The sequence below is a fragment of the Ascaphus truei genome, chromosome 1, assembly GCF_040206685.1.
Source record: "Ascaphus truei isolate aAscTru1 chromosome 1, aAscTru1.hap1, whole genome shotgun sequence".
In the NCBI taxonomy this organism is placed as follows: Eukaryota; Metazoa; Chordata; class Amphibia; order Anura; family Ascaphidae; genus Ascaphus; species Ascaphus truei.
Genome location: NC_134483.1, coordinates 399,559,827 through 399,583,582, shown reverse-complemented (window position 1 = coordinate 399,583,582; position 23,756 = coordinate 399,559,827). Strand labels below are relative to the sequence as shown.

The window sequence follows — 23,756 nt, the reverse complement described above, 5'->3', positions numbered from 1 at the left end:
TTGCCTGATTTAGGGTATTAATATAATTGACATAATACGATTGATGGTTTAGACCAGGGGTGGCCAACTTTTTTTTCAGGTGTGTCAATAAATGGGCACACATTTTTGGTGGGCTGCTGTCCTACTGCCCTCTACATCCAGTTTCAATTAATAGCTAGACTTAAATGAAATTATGCCAAAACTAAACAAGAGTAATAAAAACATTAAAATATTACAAACATTTCTTAAGAGGAAAAAAAAAACTTGAAATACTAATACAAAAAATAAAAATCTTTTCTAAATTGAAAATATCTAAATGTAATTTCTGCACTTCCATTTCAGTTACCAGTTTCTCAATATTAGGACTGATTTCCGCGGGTGATAACAGGAGCAGAGCTCACATGCGCGTCTGTAAATAGAGATCTGCACTTATTTTTAACAAAGTTAATTGCCGAAAACATCTGCACCAAAAACAAATATGGGCAATAACTTTTATATTTTATGTTTTTAATTGTTAAAGAAGTTGTTACGATTGTATTTATTTTAGAAATGATAATATGAGAGGAGTGGCTCAGTGAGTAAAGACACTGACTGGCACTGAGTTTGAAGCAGGGGAAACCTGGTTCAATTCCCAGTGTCAGCTCATTTTGACCTTGGGCAAGTCACTTTATCTCCCTGTGCCTCAGGCACAAAAACATAGATTGTAAGCTCTACAGATCAGGGACTGTGTCTGCAAAAATGTCTTTAGAAAGCGCTACATAAAACTAGCAGCACTATACAAGAATAATAATTATTATTATTATTATTCATATGTTTCTCGTCATGTTTTTGAAATGACGAGATTTTTCCTTTATTGATTTTTTTTCCAGTCTATTTTTATTTTTGCTCCTTCATCCAAATGCTGTCAGGTTGGCCGCCCCTGGTTTAGAAAATTTTAACTGGAGGTTACAAAATGGGTCATTAGTTGCTGACATCAATTTAAAGCAGCAACCGGGGGATCCTCTGGAGTTGGACCATGCTATTTTCCGGTATGGGTGCCCACAGTTGGTTCCCGAGATGATTACCATTTTTTGGTGCCAGTATTTTACCATGTAGAATGAAATATAGCTGCCGGCATCATTCAATAGAAAGCCGTCGCCAATTATTTTGTGACTTCCAATTGCCTGTGGATCCCGTGAGATCTAGTGGCCATATTGTTCCCCCGAGGAAGCACTGGCACTGAAATGTGCACGTTAAGAATCTCAGGAATATAGGGAGCAGGGTTACAGAACAGAAAATAGCACAGCTCCGCTCCGGAGGGCCCCTCAGCTGCATTGAATCTCAACACCCCCCGTGTACATCTGGTTTGACCAAAAGGCAAACAGCTTTTGGCGAAGCCAAAGGGCAGCTAAAGGGTGTGAGCCATTTAGTGATGTTAAAGCTGCTCTATTTCAATCTGAAACTCACCAGCCCTTTATCCCTTATACCCAATTTTCCAACTTTATCTGTCCATGAAATGCCTAGGAATTGACTGTATAACCTCTGTTCTTTTAATGTAACCATGTATTTTTTTTATAACTCTGTGCCCAGGACATACTTGAAAACTAGAGGTAACTCTCAATGTATCACTTCTTGGTAAAACATTTTTATTAATTTATAAATAAAACAATCCTCCCAGACAGGATTGCTGCTTTTTATTAGAAAAGTAAACTAATTCTATTAGATTCAGAGAACTCAACATACATCTCATTTGCATTTACCATGACCCCTTGCAGACGCACTTATCATAACACCCTCCTACTATCTCTGTAAATTCTCCCTACTTACAACTTAGATTGTAAGCTCTTCGGGGGAAGAACTCCTTATACTAACGTTACTTTTATGTTAAAGCGTTTATTCCTATTATGTACATGATGGTGCTATATAAACAAAGATATACATACATAATTATAATCTGTACATAAAAAAAAGTGTATAATGCCAATTGCTTAATTTTGTTTTTACTTTGTACCCCATTGTTACTCTTGATAAATAGCTAATGAAATGTTGTTTCACTTTGCAGATTGCTTTTAGTGTGCCTATAAACGGACTGTTCCATTATTCAATCTATCTATATAGACATATATTGATTAGGTAGTATACAGTATGCCATATGACACATGGACATTGAGGTTTCCAAGAGATCTCTAATGCTCACAAGGTTCTTATGCACAGATGTAGCAAGACTTAATGTCTCCGGAGCCGTATCCGAAAAAGACAAAAGCTGCGGCTCCAAAGACAGTGCCTGCTGTGACATCGCTGTGAGGGGTTCATGCACCGGATTAGACCCCCTATAGCGATAATCCTCTGGTGCCAAAGCAGTGGCTGTCATGCAGTTTTCCCCACTGACATGCCCACAGTAGACACTATCACAAATAAAGAATTCATGCTACCACAAACACGCACACATTTGATTCAATATACACACACAAAAACAGGCACACAGTGTACACACTTTGCTCACTAAAACGGATATTTGCACACACATAATCAAACTCTAGAGGGTAAGCTCTCCGAGGCAGGGATTTCCTTTCTTACTGTCTGATCATGTTTGTTGCACTTATTGTATTATAATTCTCAGTACTGTACTGGCCCTCTTGTAAAGTGCTGAGTACAGCTGTGGGCCCTATATACATACTGTACATATACAATTGTAGGACAGTCACGTGATTCATCCTGAGGAAGATAGAAGCTGCTGCTTTGCTAGGGATGAATGCAGCCAGCTGCCTCCCTCCCTCCCCACTGTTCAGTCTGTCTTTGCAGTGTTAAAAGCTGTTCATATCCCCCTCCTCCGCTCCCACATCAGCCTCTGTGTCAACAGCAGCAGCACTGGGAGAATTAGCTGCTGCCTGCACAGAGCACAGGCAAGGGAGAAGTGAACAGCTTTAAATACTGTCACAATCGCATAGAGCTGCAGGTGTCACTTATCTATGATACAAAGATAGTGGAGTGGACATTTTAGGCTGCCTCACAGTAAGGGAAGGGGGGGGGGGGGGGGGGCGGCATTTATTCTCCCACCTTCCCATGGTTAGAGACGCACGGAGATCCTATGCTGCTGATGCTGCTGTGATTGTGTGGCTTTACTGCACTTGCTGTGCAGCTAATGATTAATTGCACTGCTCTGGGGCCTCTACTGCGCATGCTGCAGGTACACACTGCTCCTCCATCTTATGCTTCCTGCAAATGCAGCAGCCAGGACACATCCTTTTATGAATAAAATACAGCAATCAAGAAAGATATATATTGACGGCATATTATTGCTTCCACTCATCACTCTGGCTCAGAAGAATCAGAAATAATACTACTGAGAAACAAAGGAAGAAATATGCAAGGCTATCGGCTGTCCGCAGCACTGTGATTCCCCCCTCTTGGACATCTCCTCCATCATGCACGTTTGAAGGGAACTTGACATTTTACGTGTGTTTTGAAATGGATGTTTGCTTAGATGAGCATCGTCTGGCTGCTCGTGTTTGAGGAGAGGCTGTGTCCAGTAAACTAACCTCAGGGTAAGTCTGGCAATCAACATCTCTTTTCTTTTGGACTTTGTTTGATTTTATTAAAATCACTGTGTAGGGTAACACCACTCTTGACACTGTAATTTGTGGCATCTCTTTCGGGTTTAGTAGGCTAGCCAGGCAATAGCTGCAAGATGCAGCAGGAGGGAGGGAGCGAGCCCTGAGGCTGCTGTCATGTTCATCTAACTCAATAAAGTTTTGTGCATTTGAATGTTTGCCGCAGGGAGTGCTGGGAGTTGTAGTCATCTCTTCTGCTTTGGTTGCTTTCGATGTGCTCCCTGAGTTGCTTTATGTCAACCAATTAACCATTCTACTGTATGCTCTTATTAGACCAAGTCCATACAGCCTTCGCCCGCGTGGAGGCGTGCGCGTCTGTGACGTCACCTGCGTGAAGCGGGTGCGTTTTTCGGACGTGCTACAGTAGATGTGCCGTCGGGGGGCATGTCTAAGGGCACACTCATTGGGCGAATCGCTCACGTGACCTGCCCGTCGCACCGAGAAATCAGTTTACACTGATTCCTCATGCAACGTGCGCGCCCTATGGGCGTGATCAATGCATTAAGGCTTGTTTTATAGTTGTTGCTGCTGCGCGTGCAGGCGCGCAACCCGCATTGCGTGTGCACGTTTAGTTTGTAGGCTGCAAGCTGTGACGCGCGCAGTTAGGGGGCGTGACTCTGACGTCACAGCATTAGGCAGCGCTGTGATTGGTCTGTGGCACGGCAGCAGCGCGAAAATACAATTTAATGGTAATTTCCCTGGCCACCGCTCACGGCCTTGCGCACGCGTCCCTAGTATAGGAACATCTGGCTAACACAGCCAATTCTAATTGACGTGTGCTCGGAAGCGCACGGGCGCACTCTATATTACAGGCAATGTGATCATGCCGCGTGGTCTGCAGCAGCATGGTCTCAGCCTTATACACATTCTAATAAATGCATTCAAACTTACTACTACTATTTCTGTTACAGTATTATTCTTATTTTACAAATAAACTATAATAATAAACCTCAGAAGCAGCTGTCGGGCCATTTTCACTTGAAATTCTATCGTCCACTTTAGCGGCTATAGAATAAGCTTCTTGGTATCCCCACATGACGATTAGATTGTAAGCTCTTTGGGACAGTGCCGCCTTTCTCCCAATGTTTCCTTTATTTTTGGATACATTTATCCTACCCATATTATTATATTCCCGGTGTTGCAATTGTAATGTTTGTAAAAATTGTAAAGTGCAGTGTACCTGGTTGGCGTTATGAAAATATATATACTGTACATAGTTCATTCTTCCAGTCTTGGCCTTTTACGTGAATGCAGGGCGTAACTTATAGTGCTGTATTTTCTGTGTGCTACAGTATATATCTCTCTAAGTGCTTTTGGATGTATACGAAAAAATCCTAGAGTATCCTTGAGAAATGTTATACTCCAAGAAACCAAATTCCTGAGATTTGGGGGTCTTGGACTAGAAACATGCATTTTAATGGTAAATTATTGTCTTCAATGAGTGAGACTCCTTTAATGTCTATGACAGCTTTGTTGCTAAAGATAATTGAACATGACTCCAAATCAGCGAGATTAATAAAAAATCAGCCAGAATTAGGAGAGGTCAGCACCATTATCTTTCCTGCCTCTCAAGCAGTGGAGGGATGAACCATCTTCCAATCCCCTTTTTGTGGAAATTGAGAAGATCTAGGTCAGGGTACTTCTTCAGCATACTTAGGCCCATGTGATAATGATGCACCGGTGTATCTGGTGTATGCATGTATGTATGTATATCTTTATTTACATAGCGCCCACAGCTCAAATCGACACTTTACAAAAGAGAAAAAGTACAGGGAATTATAATACAAGTGCAACAAGCAAAATTAGACATTAGGAAAGGAAATCGCTGCCCCGGAGAGCTTACACTCTAAGAGGCATGTTGGGAGACTTAAAGAGACAGCAGAAGATGGCAGTACTTGACCACAATGGTTGGTAGGAGCTACTCGGGGTGTGGGACAGTAGCCATGAGCCTAGGCCAGTGTTTTCCAACTGAGGTTCCGTGGCACCCTAGAGTTTTGCGAGATGACCAAAAGGGTGCCGCTGGATTTCCCCAATCCCTCGAAGCATGGAGAAAACAGGGCAGTTGCTGGGAGGCAAACAAGTTTCCTCCATCCTGATTTGCTGCTGATGGGTAATGCAGCCAATCAGGAGGTGGTGTGAGGAACCTAGGGGGTGTGGCAAGCTGAGCAGGAGGAGGCGGCTGCAGCAGCATGGGCAGGTGAGGTGAGGCTATGTGTCTGTCCTGTTGTGTGTATTTGTTTTTTTCCTGGTATGTGTGTGTGTATTTTTTCTGTCCTGGTGTGTGTGTGTCTCCTGTGACGCTGCCCCCTCTGTCTCCTGTGACTCCCTGCCCCCTCTGTATCCTGTGACTGTCTCTGAAATGTCTTTTATTTTACACTGTCCTGTTGTGTGGGTGCCTCAGCAACTGAGCACTGTGATTAGGGGAGACCAGAGGGGAAAAAAGGGTGAAAAAAACTGGTCTAGGCTAATAAAATGCTTAATTTAATAGTTTCTCAAGATTTGACTTAAAGGTGGAGAGAGATGAAAGAGAGAGATGTGAAAGGTATGGAAAAGAGACAGTTATGGGTAGAGCGCAGGAGATGAGCAGGGGCATAACGAGAGATCAAAGTTGATATGTAGGGAGGAACAGATGAGTAGAGAGTCTTGAAGGTAAGGAGGTGGACTTTGTAAGTGATCAGACATTTGAGTGGAAGCCAGGAGAGGGATTTAAGGAGGAGATGAGCAAAGACTGTTTTGGGAGAAGGTGAAATTATTCTAGCAGCAGAAATTTGGATAGATGCAAAGGAGAACATGTGAGGCAGGGAGGTCTGTTAGAATTCCAAAATACAGCTGCTTCACCATAACATTCCCAATATTGATTGACCATTTGACATGTTTATTGCTGGTGGACATTTTAACATGTGGGGCACACAACTGACAGTGCAGATCCCTTAATAACTGTAGGACTTCTGAAGAAAAGGCTGGATTTATTGTGCTCCAATAGACAGATGGTCCAAGAAGTACAATATGTGTGCGTATGCATGTTTTTATGTAATGTATATGTATACCCACACCATTGGTATACACTTCCACACAAACCTTTGTAACGCGTGTATACACTGTGAGCGCTTTGTAAATTTATATTTACATACACACACACCCCCACTAACATTCAAGGACCATTTAACACCTTAAGTCATAAATCGCATGCTGCACAGGTGCACAGGGGGAGGGATAGGCTTCATTCAGTCTGATACATTCCAAGAGACACTGTTTTTAAGTAAAAACCTTTCTTGCGTTATCCATTGTAACACCACCAGAAGAGATCAATGTATCTCGAAAGCTCGCACAAATAAAAGCATTTTGTTAGCCACAGAACGGTATCGTCTATAAGTTTTTGATTATTAAGCTCGGCTAACATGGTACAGATATATATATATATATATATATATATATATATATATATATATATATATATATATATATATATATATATATATATATAAATATGGGATATATATCTATATATTAAACTCAAAATATGTTTGTCTGTGGGTTTGTGTGCGATCTCATTGGCTGTCATTATCTGTCAAGCTCTCTCATTGGCTGACTGTGGAGCGGGCCTTGGCTCTCATTGGCTCCCATTGCCTGACTACGGGGCGAGACTTGGCTTTCATTGGCTCTCGCTGTCTCTGAGGGCAAGACAGGGTGACGTCATGCATGTTCGGAGCTGGGGCGGGGGGGAACCACAGCCAGCCGCCGCGCAACCCTCCCGCCCGCCACCGCAGCGGACAGCTGCCAAGTAACAACCCACCCCACAGTAAGTCATCTGCCGCCACCCACCCCCGTCACACACCGCACCCAAACTCAGCTGGCGCAGAGAAACCCCCCTGGCCGCCCCGCAGCGCGCCGCCGCCCCCTCTCAGTAACCCCTCCCGGCCGCCCCCCCCAGTGAGCCACCGCCGCTGAGCTATGAAGGGGGTGGGGGGGGGGGGAATTGGAGATGTTAAGTGGGGGGGCGTTACCGGGTGGGGGGGATATCGGAGCTGTGAAGGTGGGGCAAATCGGAGATGTGAACACGGGGGAATCGGAGATGTGAATGCGGGGGGGGAGCGCAGCTGTGAAGGGGAGGGGAACGGAGCTGTGAACGGGACGGACGGATTTGTCAACGGGGGGGGAAACGAACCTGTGAAAGGGAGTGGAAATCACAGATGTAAAAGGGAGGGGGGGGGGCGCTATGAAGGCGGGGGGGGGGGGACCGGAGCTGTGAACAGCGGGGGGGGGGACCGGAGCTGTAAACGGGGGGGAGGGTGGAGCTGTGAAGGGGGGGGGGGACCACAGCTGTCAATGGGGGGGGCCGCATTCATGTGCAGGGAGGGGTCCAGATTGCAATGAACGGGGGAGAAACAGAGAGGGGGGGGGAGAAAGGGGAAGGGGATCGTAGAGAGAGGGGGGAGCGGGAAAATTAAATCCTGAGTATATCAGCTAGTGTGTGTGTGTGTTTGTGTATGTATATGTGTGTGTATATACATATATATATATATATATCTATCTATATATATATCTATCTATCTATATATATATATATATATATATATATATATATATATATATATATATATATATATATATATCTCCCCTGTGCAGTATGCGATTTATGACTTAAGGTGTTATATGGTCCCTGAATGTTAGTGATGTGTGTGTGTGTAAATATAAATAAAGCGCCCACAGTGTATACATCGCGTTACAAAGGTGTGTGTGTGGGAGTGTATACTAATGGTGTGGATATATATGTATGTATGTATGTATGTATGTACAGTATGTATGTATATGTAACACAGTTTCCACCCTCCCCCTCCCCAATCGCAGATGGGGACCTTGTGGGGAAATCTACGTGCATTACCAGGTGTGGTGCATTACCTGTCAGGCTCACAGGAGGCCTGAACCTCTGCTGATGAGAACCTGGGGTGTATCCTGGAACGTACTCACATAAACAGCGCCTCCATTTGTGCAGGATTCTAAGTGTAGAATAACCCCTGACACAGGACCCACATACAGTAACCACATACAACAGTGTATAGGTAAAAGAGTTTACTATATGCAGATAAGTATAACAACAACTTCAACACATCACAATAGTTTTCCCCTATGACACTGAGCCTCACTGGGCCGTAACCCCACCACCATCTACCCAAGTGTCCCAAGAGTCCTACAACCCCACCCAAGTGTGAAACAGCGCTGCCCACTAAGATGAGGTGTATAGTTGGTGCACTTGGTGACTTGACTGTACCTGCCGGATGTGTCCACACCCGGGCTCGCAGATGATCAGTACTTGGGATCTCTTTCCTGAAGGACGATCCCGCGTCGCATCCACCTCTGTGATGGATGGCTCCCGTATGGAGTGATCCACCACTGAACAGTCTCTGCCTCTGGTACTACAGAGGATGATCCACCTTCAAACATAGTAGCCAGGATATTCTTTCTGGCTGTACCTTCACTTTAGTTGCTCTTCAGGACCCTGTCTCTATCCAAGGGGGCGTCCCTGTAGCAGCCACAAGATGAGGGTGAGTAGGGCCTAGCTGGGGCCTAAGGGGAGACTTCTGGCCTAGTGCAGAGGCTACTTGCCTCCCTGCACATATAAACCCTTCCCTCTCTGTGTCCCAACTCCTACTCTAGCGTGCAACAATGTATCCCCTTTGCAGCAGGAGAAGCTGTAAGCCCTATAGGCTGTAATGCAGCAGGTGATATGGGTGAAAGGGCAGTCCCCAGAGGCTTCTGGGGTACTTACCGATCGTGAGTACCTCTCTGTTCCTTGCCGACCAACAAGAGTATCTGGCCCTTACAATAACCACATTTTGAGGGTACCTACACTGAATATATGTAATTATAGTCCCATGGACTAGTGAAAAATGTGAGAAATCCCTGAAGGTTAAATAAAGCATATGCTTTTGTGAGTAGTGCCATTAAAAGCTGACCAAAGCCAGTATCGTTTGACAAACAGTGGCAACATGACATACACAAAATAAGGTGATATGTGGTGCTAAGTGTGGCATATAATAAACTTGAGAAAAGTGTGTGTCTGATTTCTATGTAGAATGAATAAAGTATAAGATTCAAATGACAATAAATAGTCAGTACAGGCATACCCCGCATTAACGTACGCAATGGGACCGGAGCATGTATGTAAAGCGAAAATGTACTTAAAGTGAAGCACTACCTTTTTTCCCCTTATCGATGCATGAACTGTACTGCAATCGTCATATACGTACATAAATAACACATTTATAACAGGCTCTGTCGTCTCCCTGCTTGCGCACAGCTTCGGTACAGGTAGGGAGTCGGTATTGCTGTTCAGGACGTGCTGACAGACGCATGCGTGAGCTGCCGTTTGCCTATTGGGCGATATGTCCTTACTCGCGAGTGTACTTAAAGTGAGTGTCCTTAAACCGGGGTATGCCTGTAGTAGACCACTGTCCAAGAAAATGTTCTGAAGGGAGAATAATAATATATATACTGATATAAAATTATTCTATAAGAAGTTTTCATAGAATTCATGTCAATGTATGGGTGATAGAGATGAAAATAAGACATGCTAATATCGTTATAGTGTCCATTACAAATGGTCATATAGATACTAATGCACAAATAACCTCGATGGAAAGAGAGGAGACGGGCAAACAAGCTAAAAGGCCACAACAACACCTAATTATCCATGAGAAAAGCACCCAAGTCTAAATCTGTTTAACGCGTTGGGAGAGTGGTCTAGTGTGTTTGGCCGCGACCAAAAGGCCGCCAACGTTCAACCGCTGGGACACTTTGCTGTCAGGTCATTTCACCGCTGGACATTTTGTCATGATTTCTGTTCCTGCGCTCGATTGCTGTCCATTGGACGCCTGGCCCGACAAGCCAGGTCTGCCTTGCCTGACTGACCACTCCAACAACTGCATGTTTAAATGTCCAGCGCAGGACTGCTACAGTGCCTAGACAGGCTGTCACACTCCGACATTCCATCTTTAAATGTCTCGCGGGACATGCAGTTGTCATAGCGGTATTCCTGGCTTGGCTAGTTGGGTCGGACGCGAAGCAAACAGCGGGTGGTTGGGCGCGGGAGCGGATATCGCACGAAATGTCCAGCGGTGTGGCGGCATTTTGATTGCGATCAAACGGCCATTCCGTTGGGAGAGAGGGTCTTTAACTCATAAATCCTCTCACCTGGCAATTTGATTGTCTGTTTCCTCCCATCCAGTGGTATGGGGGGGGGGGGCTCAATGGCTTGACAGACTGATCCAGTTGGGTTCTGATTGTAGTGTAATAAAAAGTTATGTGAAACACTATGAGTGGTCAACCCTTTTTTGATATAAATGTGTTCATATATTCTCCTTTGAAGGGATTTGCCCAAGTACTGAACAGCACATTGTAAAATGTACATGACAAATTAACTTTTACAACTGATGAAAGTGGTGATGTTATATACAGTATTTTTAATGTATAGTTAGATTTAAACGTATTATTGCTTTTACTGTGCCGACATGTGGTGGATCACGTGTAGTAACCTTTACTTGGTTTATTAGTGTGAATATGTCTAGTACTGTACAGATGCAGCCACGAGTATTAGATCTCTTGCCTTGGAGATTCTGGTGCAGTCTCACAGTAAATGCCTCAACATTGCCTCAACATTTCTGTGAGATTCTTAATGACCCATCGGATTAACACAGCAGGGGTCCCTGCAGTCCCATTCAGCTTGAATGGGACTGCAGGGACCCCCTGGTGTGTTAATCCCAATGGGCTCCATTCTTTTTAGAAGGTGGGATGGCATGACCATATGGGCTGGCAGATGACTGCCTTGGTCGGTTAAAATCTTCATTTCTAGGAGCAGGACGGTTATTTCTATTTTCATATTGTTTGCTATTGATAAAATTCTCTTTGATTGTTTTTTTGCCAGTATCATCTGCTTTGTTCTGAAAACTTTTTTTTGCTTAATACCTTTTTCCATCTAATCTTCTTTCACTTTGTGTTCCAAGGCGTGTAGTTTTTTATTCTCTTTTTAAATGGTTCTAGTTTGTCTTTGTTAGCCAAGATCACTTGATCTAGTTTCTGGAATGACTGTCGTCTATGAGAGATTAATAATCTTATTAATTCAAATGAACACTTCATTCCTTTAGGAACGGTTTGTTATTGAAGTCTGTAGTGGGCATTTTTTCAAACGCGATCGCATCCCACCATTGTTTGGTTTCACCGGTGTGTTTTTCTAATTGATTCAGCATGGGATTAAAATCTTTTGTGTTAGACTCAGTGGTAGTCATTTGGTCAGAAGAGGAGAAAATGTGATCTAAATCTATTTTACCAGTGAGCCTAGAGTTAAATAGAGTGCTCTTGATATAATAATACAAGTGACAAATCCAGTACGTGTGCAAAAGCTGCTGGCACTTAGTAATACAAGACAAGACAAAGATCTCAAGCACCTTCAGGAGGGGTCACGAATAAACTGGAGAAAGGGCTCCAATCCCAGCAGGACCGAGGGTTCTCTTCCTCCATCCACTCTCATTCAAGTCACAGAGATATCTAGAATGAGAGTGGAAGGATGGGCTTTGGCCGTGGCAAGCCCAAGCTTCCCACAAACAGGGGAGGTATGTAACAGGGGAGTAATCCCTGTTCAAGTAATGTGCCTTTAATCTAGCAGTGTGGTGGTTAACTGCTGGTAGTCAATTAATAAACACCACCTGCCTGATTTAGATTGCTTACAAAAGCCTGTCTGTTGAGACAGGAAGTGACTCCTTAGCTCACTTGTGAGCTGACCTTTGGAGACACAACAGTCTTGAGCCCTGCCAGAAGAAACAGCAGAGCTGCTTACAAGACACAGGGAAAACTACTAAACCTGAAGCTGACACACCCTGAGTGAAGGGAGCTGAACCAGGAACTGAGAAGATTTTCCCTCCAAGAAATAGATAAGACTTTCATTCTTAAGAGACTTCCTATATCTGCTTATTTCATGCTATGTGTTTGGGGCTGGGAGAAATGCTTGACTAAGGTAGATGTGAATTAATTGCATAGTGTTTCACTAGAAATACTCCCAAGTGAATAGAAGCTTTGTTCCCCCCCCCCCCTGGGTTTGGATGGATTTCCTGATGAAAAGGAAAAGGCACAATAAAGCCTTATTATAATTTCACCTTATAAAAGTCTCCAATTGTGTACCTCTGTGAATGTCCGTCTACAGGCACCTTTATCGATTTTGTTCCAACCGTGCCATGTCTGCTTGTGATCCCCCAATTTTTCCTATCGGCACCACCTGGTACAACAACTTCTCAATCTGATGAAGATACTCTGAAAACTTGTCCCCATTATTTTGAAGGGATTTCTTAAATTTATAATACAGATCCTCTGCACTTTCATTAAGCACTCTCATAAGCACTATCGAGGACATCTAAGTAATTGTTAACTGTTGCCTCGGTGGATCTCAGGATAAACACCCTCACTGTGTCTAAAGCAGGGCCCCATCAACCTTCAGCAACCCTCTTCCGCTTCTCAAGATCTGAACACTGCCAGTGCTGTAACATCAAGGGTCTCAGAGCATTCACAAAACACAAATATATCTTTGGTGCTGTTTCTGAATAATTTACCATTAATTTATTCTCGTCCCCAAATTGTTAGTGCAGTTAGCATTTTAACAGTGATGGCCTCATCAACAGATTCAGGGATCCCTGTGACTAGAAAAGCTTTATTACGGTCTAGGCCTTCCACGTTACACCGATCATTCAAAATGGCCACCGTCATGGTGACGTAACAACTGATTTTTACTGCAAGGGTGTGTTAGGAGGTAGATTTCTTCTTGAACATTCTTGACATTTCCAGAACGGCTAGTACGGTATAATAGGATTTTGCTGTGCCGTTGTCAGACCATTTTATAAATTTTGGGGAGGGTCTGTGTATTCTCACACAAACTCATATAACAAACTCAGCAGCACCTCCAATGTAACCCTCCTTGTTCCTTTAGACTGATGTCTATATGCTAAGGTGGGGACCCAAGTCCTACTCCCTGTTATAAACTGTGATCCCACTAACTGAGAATGGGCCTTTTGTAAACAGAACGTACTTATAGAAAAAACCACTTCTAGCACAGATATCTATAATATATATTTGAAAAAAGTTCCTAGTGCACTCAGTGAATACTAATCCTCAAACAATATATAAAGTACAATAATATAAGTGCTTCTATATAAAGAAAAATAAATCCCTAGCCCTGAAAGGTCTATACACCAAAAAATGTGTCCATATGATTTATGAAAATAATCTTTTGTAGGAAAATACATAATAAAAAGTGTCCAGATCAAGTTCAATTGTGTTTGTGTCAAAGTAAGTGTCAATGTAACGGATAATCTTTCCCACAAGCCTGCCAGCTAAATTGTAATAATCTGTAGATAGAAAGTCCCGCACCTGTTTTCAGGTGGCTCACTACCTACAGCAGAGACTGCGACTATTCTAACACAAACCAGTGGCAATCGCCAAAAAGACCCAGGTTCACCCAGGTACATTCTGAATACATGCCTTAAACTTGCCTTAAACTAGCCCAGCACATACCCAGAATGTAACCGGGCTAGTTTAAGGCAAGCTTTAGAATAGTCGTGGTCTCGTCTATACAGTACAGTAGGTGCAATAGAGAGAAAAGAGAAGAGAAGCACAGAGACAAACGTAGCGTATTAAAGTCTTACTATTAAAAGCAAATAAAAACTACTAAACAGTAATGCCTTATAGAAAAAAAAAGATCTTTTAAGCATGTCACCCAGATTTCAAGGCTCCGGCGCTGGTCAGAGTCCCTCAGCTCGGCGTCTTGCACAACTAGTCGCCGGTATCAGAACAACTGAGAGGGCTGTTTGCATTCTCCACGCGGGAAAAAAAGATGATCGTTGTACACAGTGTCCAAACTCAATATACTGTAACATAATAACTAACTCAAAGGCTATTAAAAATAAACAAAGAAGAATACATAACTTCATAATATGTATCACCAGACTCAAAACAAAAAAAAAAGAGTTCAAAACCTCAATGCCCACTAAAACAAAGTTATTAACACAGTTATTATGTTATATTGTGTAACATTAAGAAGTATTTGAGTGATCTAGTGCCATGTACAGGGATTATTCAGAATGTGTGTGCACATTCAGATTGCTTCGGCTTGGTATTGAATTCACCTGGTGTATACCTTTAACCAATCAGACTCACTCGAGTGCTGTATGTAACGCTTGCGCTCACCACGAGAAGGCGGGACCCCGGTACTGAGGTGGGAAAGTATAGAACTGCGCACCCACAGCAGCGGAGGCATGCCTTGAGGGTGGATAGTCAAGATTGCCGGGTCTGGGTTGGAGAGAGTGGGTTAGTCTTGATCCTTGCCGAGGTCGTAGATAGGTGCCGGGAGGGTAGTCAGAGTCCGAGGTGCCGTGGTCAAGGATTGGAGCCAGTAGAGAAGTAGATTGTTCGTTTGTCGTGGTCAGGGATGGAGAAGGTCGGAAGGTCTGAGGCAAACCGGGGTCGGTAATCCAGAGCAGGGCCCAAAGTCTAGCCGGGTCGGTACACAGGGAGGCAAGCAGCAACAAGGTAAATAACGCAAAGAGAACAAGGCAGAGACAGAGACGTGGGAACACAAGGCTACCAATAACTATGCTCAGCCAAAGAGGAAGTGACAGAGCTGAGCATATATAGAAACAGGAGTCCAATGAGAGAAGGGGGTGGAGCGGAGGATCGGCCCCAGCGGAGGCACGGTTAGGCTGTGAGAAGCAGGAGACAGGTGAGGGAGATATTAGCGTTGACGCGAAGCTGGGGAATGGTGCACACATGTCACGTTTGTGCGCCGCGCGGCACAAGTTGAGGGGCGGAGCCAAGCTCCATGGGAACCTTGAAAGCCCTCCGTGGGCGGGCGGGCGCGCTCTGTAAGGTGCACGGGAGGCTGTACATCAGGGGGCAAGGAGGAAGCACGCTGTGGGGGATGCGTTCTTAGATCTCTTGCAACGGGATGCTGTGCAGCAGGAGGCAAGGAGGGAACACGCCACAGGGGACATGTTCCCCGATTCCTTACACTGTATATGTTCATACTATGCGATAGGAAGACATACCCCCGATGAAGTGGACTGGCTCCACCAAATGCGTAGGTCATTGTGGGACATCAGATCCCTGATCCTTAGAATTTTATCAGAGACCTTCCAGGGCCACACTTGAACTAACGCAGAGTTAGAGAAGGATCACTTTCCTGAGTAATTTCAGAGTTCCTTTTGTGCCCATTGTGAGCCCCGATTGCGGGCATTCCCCTGAGTGAGGCGCATAGTGTGTACACTGTGTTTGGCGGCCATCCTTTTTTTCCAGCGTGGAGAATTCAAACAGCCCGCACAGTTCTTCCGATAGTCGTGCATGCCAACCCGAGGGACTGTGACCAGTGCCGGAACCTTGAAATCTGGGTGATATGCTTAAAAGATCTTTCATTATGTAACAGCATTACTGTTGAACATTTTTTTTATTTATCTTGAAATCTATATCTGATCCCCAAACGGGCGATCATACATATACAGTCACAATACATATCACATAATTTGCTGCGTTTGTTGTATATCTGTTTCTCACCCAAGTCCCCTTGACTCCAGGCTAAAAGGGACCCAAGCGTGAGTGCCGGCATAACGTTAGAGCTCCTATGAAAGTGTATGTTACTGTCTTCGCAAAGACTTCGGTTACCTTTGTGTTTAGTGAACATCCCCTTAGTCTGGTAGCCAGCTTGTCCGTTCTCAGCTTCACTTGGAGAACCTGTCTGTGACCTCGTTACCCAGCTCTGCTCACGACCTGGTCCTAAGAGCACTCTCAAATCAACCGGCAGCTCCTTCTGAGACGGGACTGTTCTCTCTCAGAGTCTATAATAATAATAGCATGTTCTTGTATAGCGCTGCTAGTTTTACATAGCGCTGCACAGAGACATTTTGCAGGCACAGGTCCCTGCCCCGTGGAGCTTACAATCTATGTTTTTGGTGCCTGAGGCACAGGGAGATAAAGTGACTTGCCCAAGGTCACAAGGAGCCCTCCGGAAATTGAACCAGGCTCCCCTGAGCCACTCCCTCTCGATGCAGTTCTTCTCTCTTCGTGCTCTCTTCCTTCTTTCTTCCAAGCATTCCCTTGGTGCCCCCGCCTCTGATCCTTTGCACTGATTGGCTGTAATGTCATGTGTCCCTGTCTGTGCCACAGGGGCCTCTGGCTCTTCTTTTAGTCATTGTCTCTTTACCAGCAGCACACACACACTGGAGAGGAATCAGCCAAGGGGCAGCTTGCACAGATGTATCCTTACAATATATATACAATTTTATAGATAATGCAGAATTGAGTTTAGGAGGGTAAAAGCAGAGATAGATCTTGCAAATAATGAGAAGTCTGCATCAGCAGAATTTTCATTAGATAGTGTTATTGGGCTGATGACATACCCTAGTAGGATACTTGCAGCACATGAGATTCATTCTCCACTGTATGCATACCCAAAGCACCGTTCATTCATTACTTACATGAGGCAGCAGCAGGGGCTCCCCTACTTTTTGACAGCACATGAGATGGGAAAGGATGAGCTCTATTCACTTACCTGACTTTGAGTCCATTTTACGCTCCTCCCTCTCCTCTCTCAGCTCTGCTACAGACCCCGACAACCTGGTCAGGAACTACAACTCTGTCTTGTCCTCCTCTCTTGATCTATATGCCCCGCTTTCTCTCTGCCGCCCTCGCCCTTCTAACCATAGACCCTGGCTAAATTCCCACATACGCATGCTGCGTTCCTCCACTCGTTCCTCCGAACGCCTCTGGAGGAAGTCTCACACTCTCGCAGACTTCCTTCACTACAAATTTATGCTATCCTGTTTCAACTCTGCCCTCTCGCAAGCTAAACAAGCCTACTTTTCTGTACTAATCAACATGCACAAGTCTAACCCACGCCGACTGTTCTCTGTCTTTGATACTCTACTCAAACCACCCTCAGCTGCCTCTCCTTCCTCCATCTCCGCTCAGGACTTTGCTGACTATTTTAAGGAAAAGGTGGAATCCATACGGCAGAACATCCCCTCTGTTTCTTCCCCTCATCCTACACCTCTTCCTAACTCTCCTCCTGCCTTCCTTGACTCTTTTTCCACTGTCTCAGAGGAGGATGTGTCACTGTTGATCGCCTCTTCTCCCTCTACCACTTGCCCTCTTGACCCCATTCCCTCCCATCTCCTAAAACCTCTAGCTCCTACTATAATCCCTACGCTTACACACATTTTTAACTCCTCTCTCTGCTCTGGAACCATTCCATCCTCCTTCAAACATGCAACAGTCATACCATTACTCAAAAACAGCAAGCTTGACTCTACCTGTCTTTCTAACTATCGACCTGTCTCCCTCCTGCCTTTTGCCTCTAAACTCCTTGAACGTCTTGTATTCTCTCGCTTGCTCCATTTTCTCAACACCTATTCTCTCCTAGACCCTCTACAATCTGGCTTAGCACTGCTCACTCCACGGAAACAGCCCTCACTAAAATAACTGACGACCTCCATGCTGCCAAAGACAGAGGTCATTACACTCTGCTCATATTACTCGACCTCTCTGCAGCATTTGACACAGTGGACCACCCTCTTCTCCTCCACATTCTCCATACTCTAGGTATTCGGAACAAAGCTCTATCCTGGATCTCATCCTACCTCTCCCATCGTACTTTTAGTGTCTCTTCTGCTAACACCTCCTCCTCCTCTATTGATCTCTCTGTGGGGGTACCCCAGGGCTCTGTCCTGGGACCTCTTCTCTTTTCTCTGTACACACTCTCTCTAGGTGACCTAATAACATCTTTTGGGTTTAAATATCACCTCTATGCCGACGACACACAAATATACTTTTCAACACCTGACCTTACACCTGCTGTACAAACCAAAGTTTCTGAATGTCTCTCTGCTATATCATCCTGGATGGCCCTCCGACGCCTTAAACTCAACATGGCTAAAACAGAGCTCCTCATACTTCCTCCCAAACCTGGCCCTACTATCTCCTTCCACATTACTGTTGGAACTACAATCATTCACCCAGTAGCCCAAGCACGCTGCCTAGGGGTCACACTCGACTGCTCTCTCACATTCGCCCCTCACATTCAAAACATTTCTAAAACGTGTCGCTTTTTCCTCCGCAATATAACTAAGATACGCCCTTTCCTCTGTTGTTCGACTGCTAAAACTCTGACTCAGGCCCTCATTCTCTCCGTCTTGATTACTGTAACCTCCTGCTGTCTGGCCTTCCTGCCTCTCACCTGTCTCCCTTACAATCTATCCTAAATGCTGCTGCCAGAATCACTCTACTCTTTCCTAGATCTGTCTCAGCATCTCCCCTCATGAAATCCCTCTCCTGGTTTCTGATCAAATCCCGCATCTCACACTCCATTCTTCTCCTCACTTTTAAAGCTTTACATTCTTTTGCCCCTCCTTACATCTCATCCCTAATTTCTCGGTATGCACCATCCAGACTCTTGCGTTCTTCTCAAGGATGTCTTCTTTCTACCCCCTTTGTATCTAAAGCCCTCTCCCGCCTTAAACCTTTTTCACTGACTGCCCCACACCTCTGGAATGCCCTTCCCCTCAGTACCCGACTAGCACCCTCTCTATCCACCTTTAAGACCGACCTTAAGACACACTTGCTTAAAGAAGCATATGAATAGCACTGTGGATATTCTGAACACGATACATAAAGCTTGGCCCCCTGCAGACGCACTTACCAGAACTCCCTCCTACTGTCTCTGTACGTTCTACCTACCAATTAGACTGTAAGCTCCTCGGGGCAGGGACTCCTCTTCCGAAATGTTACTTTTATGTCTAAAGCACTTCCCATGATCTGTTATTTATATTATCTGTTATTTATTTGATTACCACATGTATTACTACTGTGAAGCGCTATGTACACTAATGGCGCTATATAAATAAAGACATACAATACAATACAATACAATGAGGGCATGGATTCGTTTTGTAACTGTATAGCAACAGAGGAAATTACGCATGTTTGCAGTGTAGCAGCACTTGGCAAGAATGAAAATGTGAGAGGAGTGGTGGGGAAACGTAGCAAGGGTTAGGCAAAGCACTAAAAGAGTTCACATCTTTAAGTGAATATAAAGTTTATAGGAGTTAGACAAGAGGCGGATTGCAGTCTGGATCCTTCAGCAGCTTCATCTCATATTAGACAGTTTATGGGGAGATTACTTCTCCACACTAATATTCTACATTTGTTAGCCTACACGCAAACTGGGGGGGGGGGCGCAAGAATATTTTTTTTGGGGGGTGAGGCGTTTACAGATGCCTCACGCTGAGAGCGCGTGGCCTATGTAATTTACTTACCCGGCTTCAGTCCACGCAGTCCACGTCATTTGACATCCATTGCCATGGAGACGCGGCGTCAAATGACGAGGCGGGTCACGTGGTGTGACATCATATGACTCTGCGGCGTCATTTGATGCTGTAGGGTTGAACTTTGCGCACCCCTGGCCTACACCCTTAACCCCTGCCCCCCACTTTAATATACCACAGTTTCTCCCAATACTTGTTTGAACAAACTTATCACACCTTCCTCTCCTGGCTATCCCATCTTCAAACTCCTGCTGTAACCTCTTAACACTCCCTTGCACTGCCTAATGCAGCACACTTTTGGCAGCAGTGAAAAGGCATACATTTTCTATTCATACACTGCAAATGCAATCTGTAAACATTACAGATTTATGCTTTGTAATGACTTCAACTTTGGGCCACAGCTACTCTGCTCTCCCCTATTTGCTTCCGCTTACACACTTTTGCCTCTACCCCCAACTTCCACACTTTTAACCCCTAAACTCTCCTTCCTAACACGCCTCTATATATATATATACACACACACACACACACACACACACACACTACAGCCCCCCTTCTATACACACACTGCAGCCCACTCTATACACACACATTCTCTGCAGCACCCACCATCTTCACACATACACACACGCACACACACACACCTCGTCCCCTGCTCTTTCTTCACTAATCAACAGCACAAGTCTAACGCACTCTGGCTCTTCTCTGTCTTTGACGCCCTACTCAGACCACCCTTTGCTGCTTGTTTTTCTTCCTTCATCTCACCTCAGGACTTTGCTGACTATTTCAAGGAAAGGGTAGAATTCATACGTCAGGACATCCCCTCTATATCCCCCTCCCATCCTACACCTCTTCCTAACTCTCCTCCTGCCTTCCTTGACTCTTTTTCCGCTGTCACAGAGGAAGATGTGTCATTGCTGATCTCTTCTGCCTCTACCACATGCCCTCTTGACTCCATTCCCTCCCGTCTCCTAAAACACATTTTTAACTCCTCCCTCTACTCTGGTACCTTATCTTCCTCTTTCAAACAGTTATACAATTAGTCAAAAACAGCAAGCTTAACCCTACCTGTCTCCCTAACTATCGTCCTGTCTCCCTCCTGCCTTTTGCCTCTAAACTCCTTGAACATCTTGTATTCTCTCGCTTGCTCCATTTTCTCACCTCCTATTCTGTCCTAGACCCTCTACAATCTGGCTTCCGCACTGCTCACTCCACTGAAACAGCCCTCACTAAAATAACTAATGACCTCCATGCTGCCAAAGAGAAAGGTCAATACACTGCTCATATTACTCAAGCTCTGCAGCATTTGATACTGTGGACCACCCTCTTCTCCTTCACATTCTGCATACTCTTTGTATCCATAACAAAGATCTATTCTGGATCTCCTCTTACCTCTCCCATAATACTTTGTGTCTCTATCGATCTATCTGTGGGCATACCCCAGGGCTCTGTCCTGGGACATCTTCTCTTTTCTCTTTACACTCTCTCTAGTGACCAAATCACATCTCTTGGGTTCAAATATCACTTCTATGCTGATGAGACACATTTACTTTTCAACCCCTGACCTTACACCCACAGACAGCTGTTTCGACCTTAATGGGTCTCATCAGTGTGGGGTTGGTTACACTGGCTATGCAAAGCTGAAGCAATGAGGATGGGGTTTACCATACTTAGTTAAGTTATGGTGAGTAAAAAAAGTGACAAAAACCATCCACAGCAAAGCATATAGCAAATGGAAATATAACTGTATGCTCATTTGCATGTCTTTGGCAGGTCTGCAACCCTATCAGGAAGATCCCAACATGTGTCCATCTCAGGCTCTAACTCCAACCCCCTGGATATCACCTGTGGTGTCCCGCAAGGCTCTGTTCTGGGGCCCCTACTCTTCTCAGTGTTCATTAATGATCTTCCCACAGCTTGTAAGGAAGCCTCAATACACATGTATGCAGATGACACAATCCTATATGCACACAGTCATAGCCTCTCTGACCTTCAACACATACTTCAGTCTGACTTTTTGAGACTCGAAAACTGGATTTCCCAAAACAAACTGTTTTTTAATGTCATTTTTTATTTTTTTTAAACTTTTTTCCCTTTATTAGAGACATATACAGAAATTACATACAGAGGGTACAATCAGTGTGATACATAACGATCTGAGTATAGTGAGTCTTGATTGTAATGTGGGCGCATAGTCTCAATAAATTCTTTTGTTGATTTTTTGGTAAGGAAAGCAGGGGGGGAGACTCAGGGGGGGTCGATAGATGGGAACGACAGGAGAGGGAGAAGGAGGGGGGGGGAAGGTGACCCCTCTCTTTCTCTCCGCCTCCTTAGCGCGTAGGCTCTTTGTCGATGGGACCTAGCCGGGGGGTGGGGTTCAGGAACCTGTCCAGGGCTCCCAGGTATTATAGAATTGTGGCATTTTCTGTTTTAACATGGCTGTTAGTTTTTCCATATTCATTACTATATTTACTCTGTTGACCACAGTCCTTCTTGAGGGCGCTTTTAGTTGCTTCCAGGCCGCCGCCACCGAGCATCTTGCCGCTGTAAGTATGGCAGAAGTCAGCCTGGCCGCGGGGGCTGGGAGATCCTCTATTGGTTTGCGCAGCACGTACGTCAGAGGGTCCAGGGGAACCTCTAGGCCCAGGGTTTCATCCAGCAGCCTTTAAACTCTGGTCCAGAACCGCTGTATCTCCGGACATGTCCACCATATGTGGGGCATGTCGCCCTTTTGTCCACATCCTCTCCAGCACACGAATCTCAGTGTTCATTAATGATCTTCCCACAGCTTGTAAGCAAGCCTCAATACACATGTATGCAGATGACACAATCCTATATGCACACAGCCATAGCCTCTCTGACCTTCAACACATACTTCAGTCTGACTTTTTGAGACTCGAAAACTGGATTTCCCAAAACAAACTGTTTTTAAACACTGACAAGACTGTAACAATGGTATTTGGGACCAAGACTAAATTTGTAAAGCTTCCAGTGACTGAGCTCCTGATTAGAACCAACGCTAACACCACCCTAACACCTGTCACTAGTTTTAAATACCTGGGCTTATGGTTTGACTCCCACTTAACATTCGGGATGCACATTGATACCCTGACAACCAAGACCTATGCCAAACTAGGGGTACTCTACAGGAACAAATCCTCCCTAAGTCTCCTGGTCAGAAAGCGTATCGCACAGCAGATGCTAATGCCAATTATTGACTATGGAGACATAGTATATGGCTCGGCTCCTCAAACCCACCTTAGCAAACTTGACACCCTCTACAATTCAATTTGTCGTTTTGTTCTCCAATGCAACTACAACACACATCACTGCGAAATGCTCAAAGAACTAGATTGGTCATCACTAGAGACTAGGCGCAAAGTTCACCTTTCCTGTCTTGCCTTTAAATTCTTCATGGGCAAGCTACCCAGCTACCTGAACAAGCTCCTCACCCCTACCACCTGCAGCACTTATCACCTGAGATCAGACTCCAAAAGACTATTCATGGTCCCAAGGCTCAACAAAGTATCCGGACGTTCCTCCTTCTCCTTCCGTGCACCCCAAAACTGGAACAACCTACCAGAGACTCTCACATCCACCACCAGTTTAAGTTCTTTCAAATCTAAGGCTGTCTCACATTTTAACCTGGTCTGTAACTGTTTCATACGCTCATAATATATATTTTCTTTAACTGTGCACGCAATGTCTTGTATATAATGTATACCCTGTTCATTTATGTAACTGTACTACTAATCATGTACTATTTGTTTTACTCTGTGCCCAGGACATACTTGAAAACGAGAGGTAACTCTCAATGTATTACTTCCTGGTAAAATAT

The 23,756-nt window shown here is 44.7% G+C and overlaps 1 protein-coding gene and 1 long non-coding RNA gene across 6 annotated transcripts in view; one reads left to right on the top strand and one right to left on the bottom strand.

Moving 5' to 3' along the window:
• LOC142501979 (uncharacterized) overlaps positions 1-3,688 on the bottom strand; it is a 32,160-nt gene extending 28,472 nt beyond the window's left edge. For both annotated transcript variants that reach the window (XR_012803613.1, XR_012803614.1), the window contains exon 1: positions 3,498-3,688. This is a non-coding gene — a long non-coding RNA (uncharacterized LOC142501979). The remainder of the gene's footprint in view (positions 1-3,497) is intronic.
• GLRB (glycine receptor beta) overlaps positions 2,986-23,756 on the top strand; it is a 123,940-nt gene continuing 103,169 nt past the window's right edge. For all 4 annotated transcript variants that reach the window (XR_012803612.1, XM_075612632.1, XM_075612622.1 and 1 more), the window contains exon 1: positions 2,986-3,503. The gene's annotated coding sequence lies outside the window, so the exon portion shown is untranslated. The remainder of the gene's footprint in view (positions 3,504-23,756) is intronic.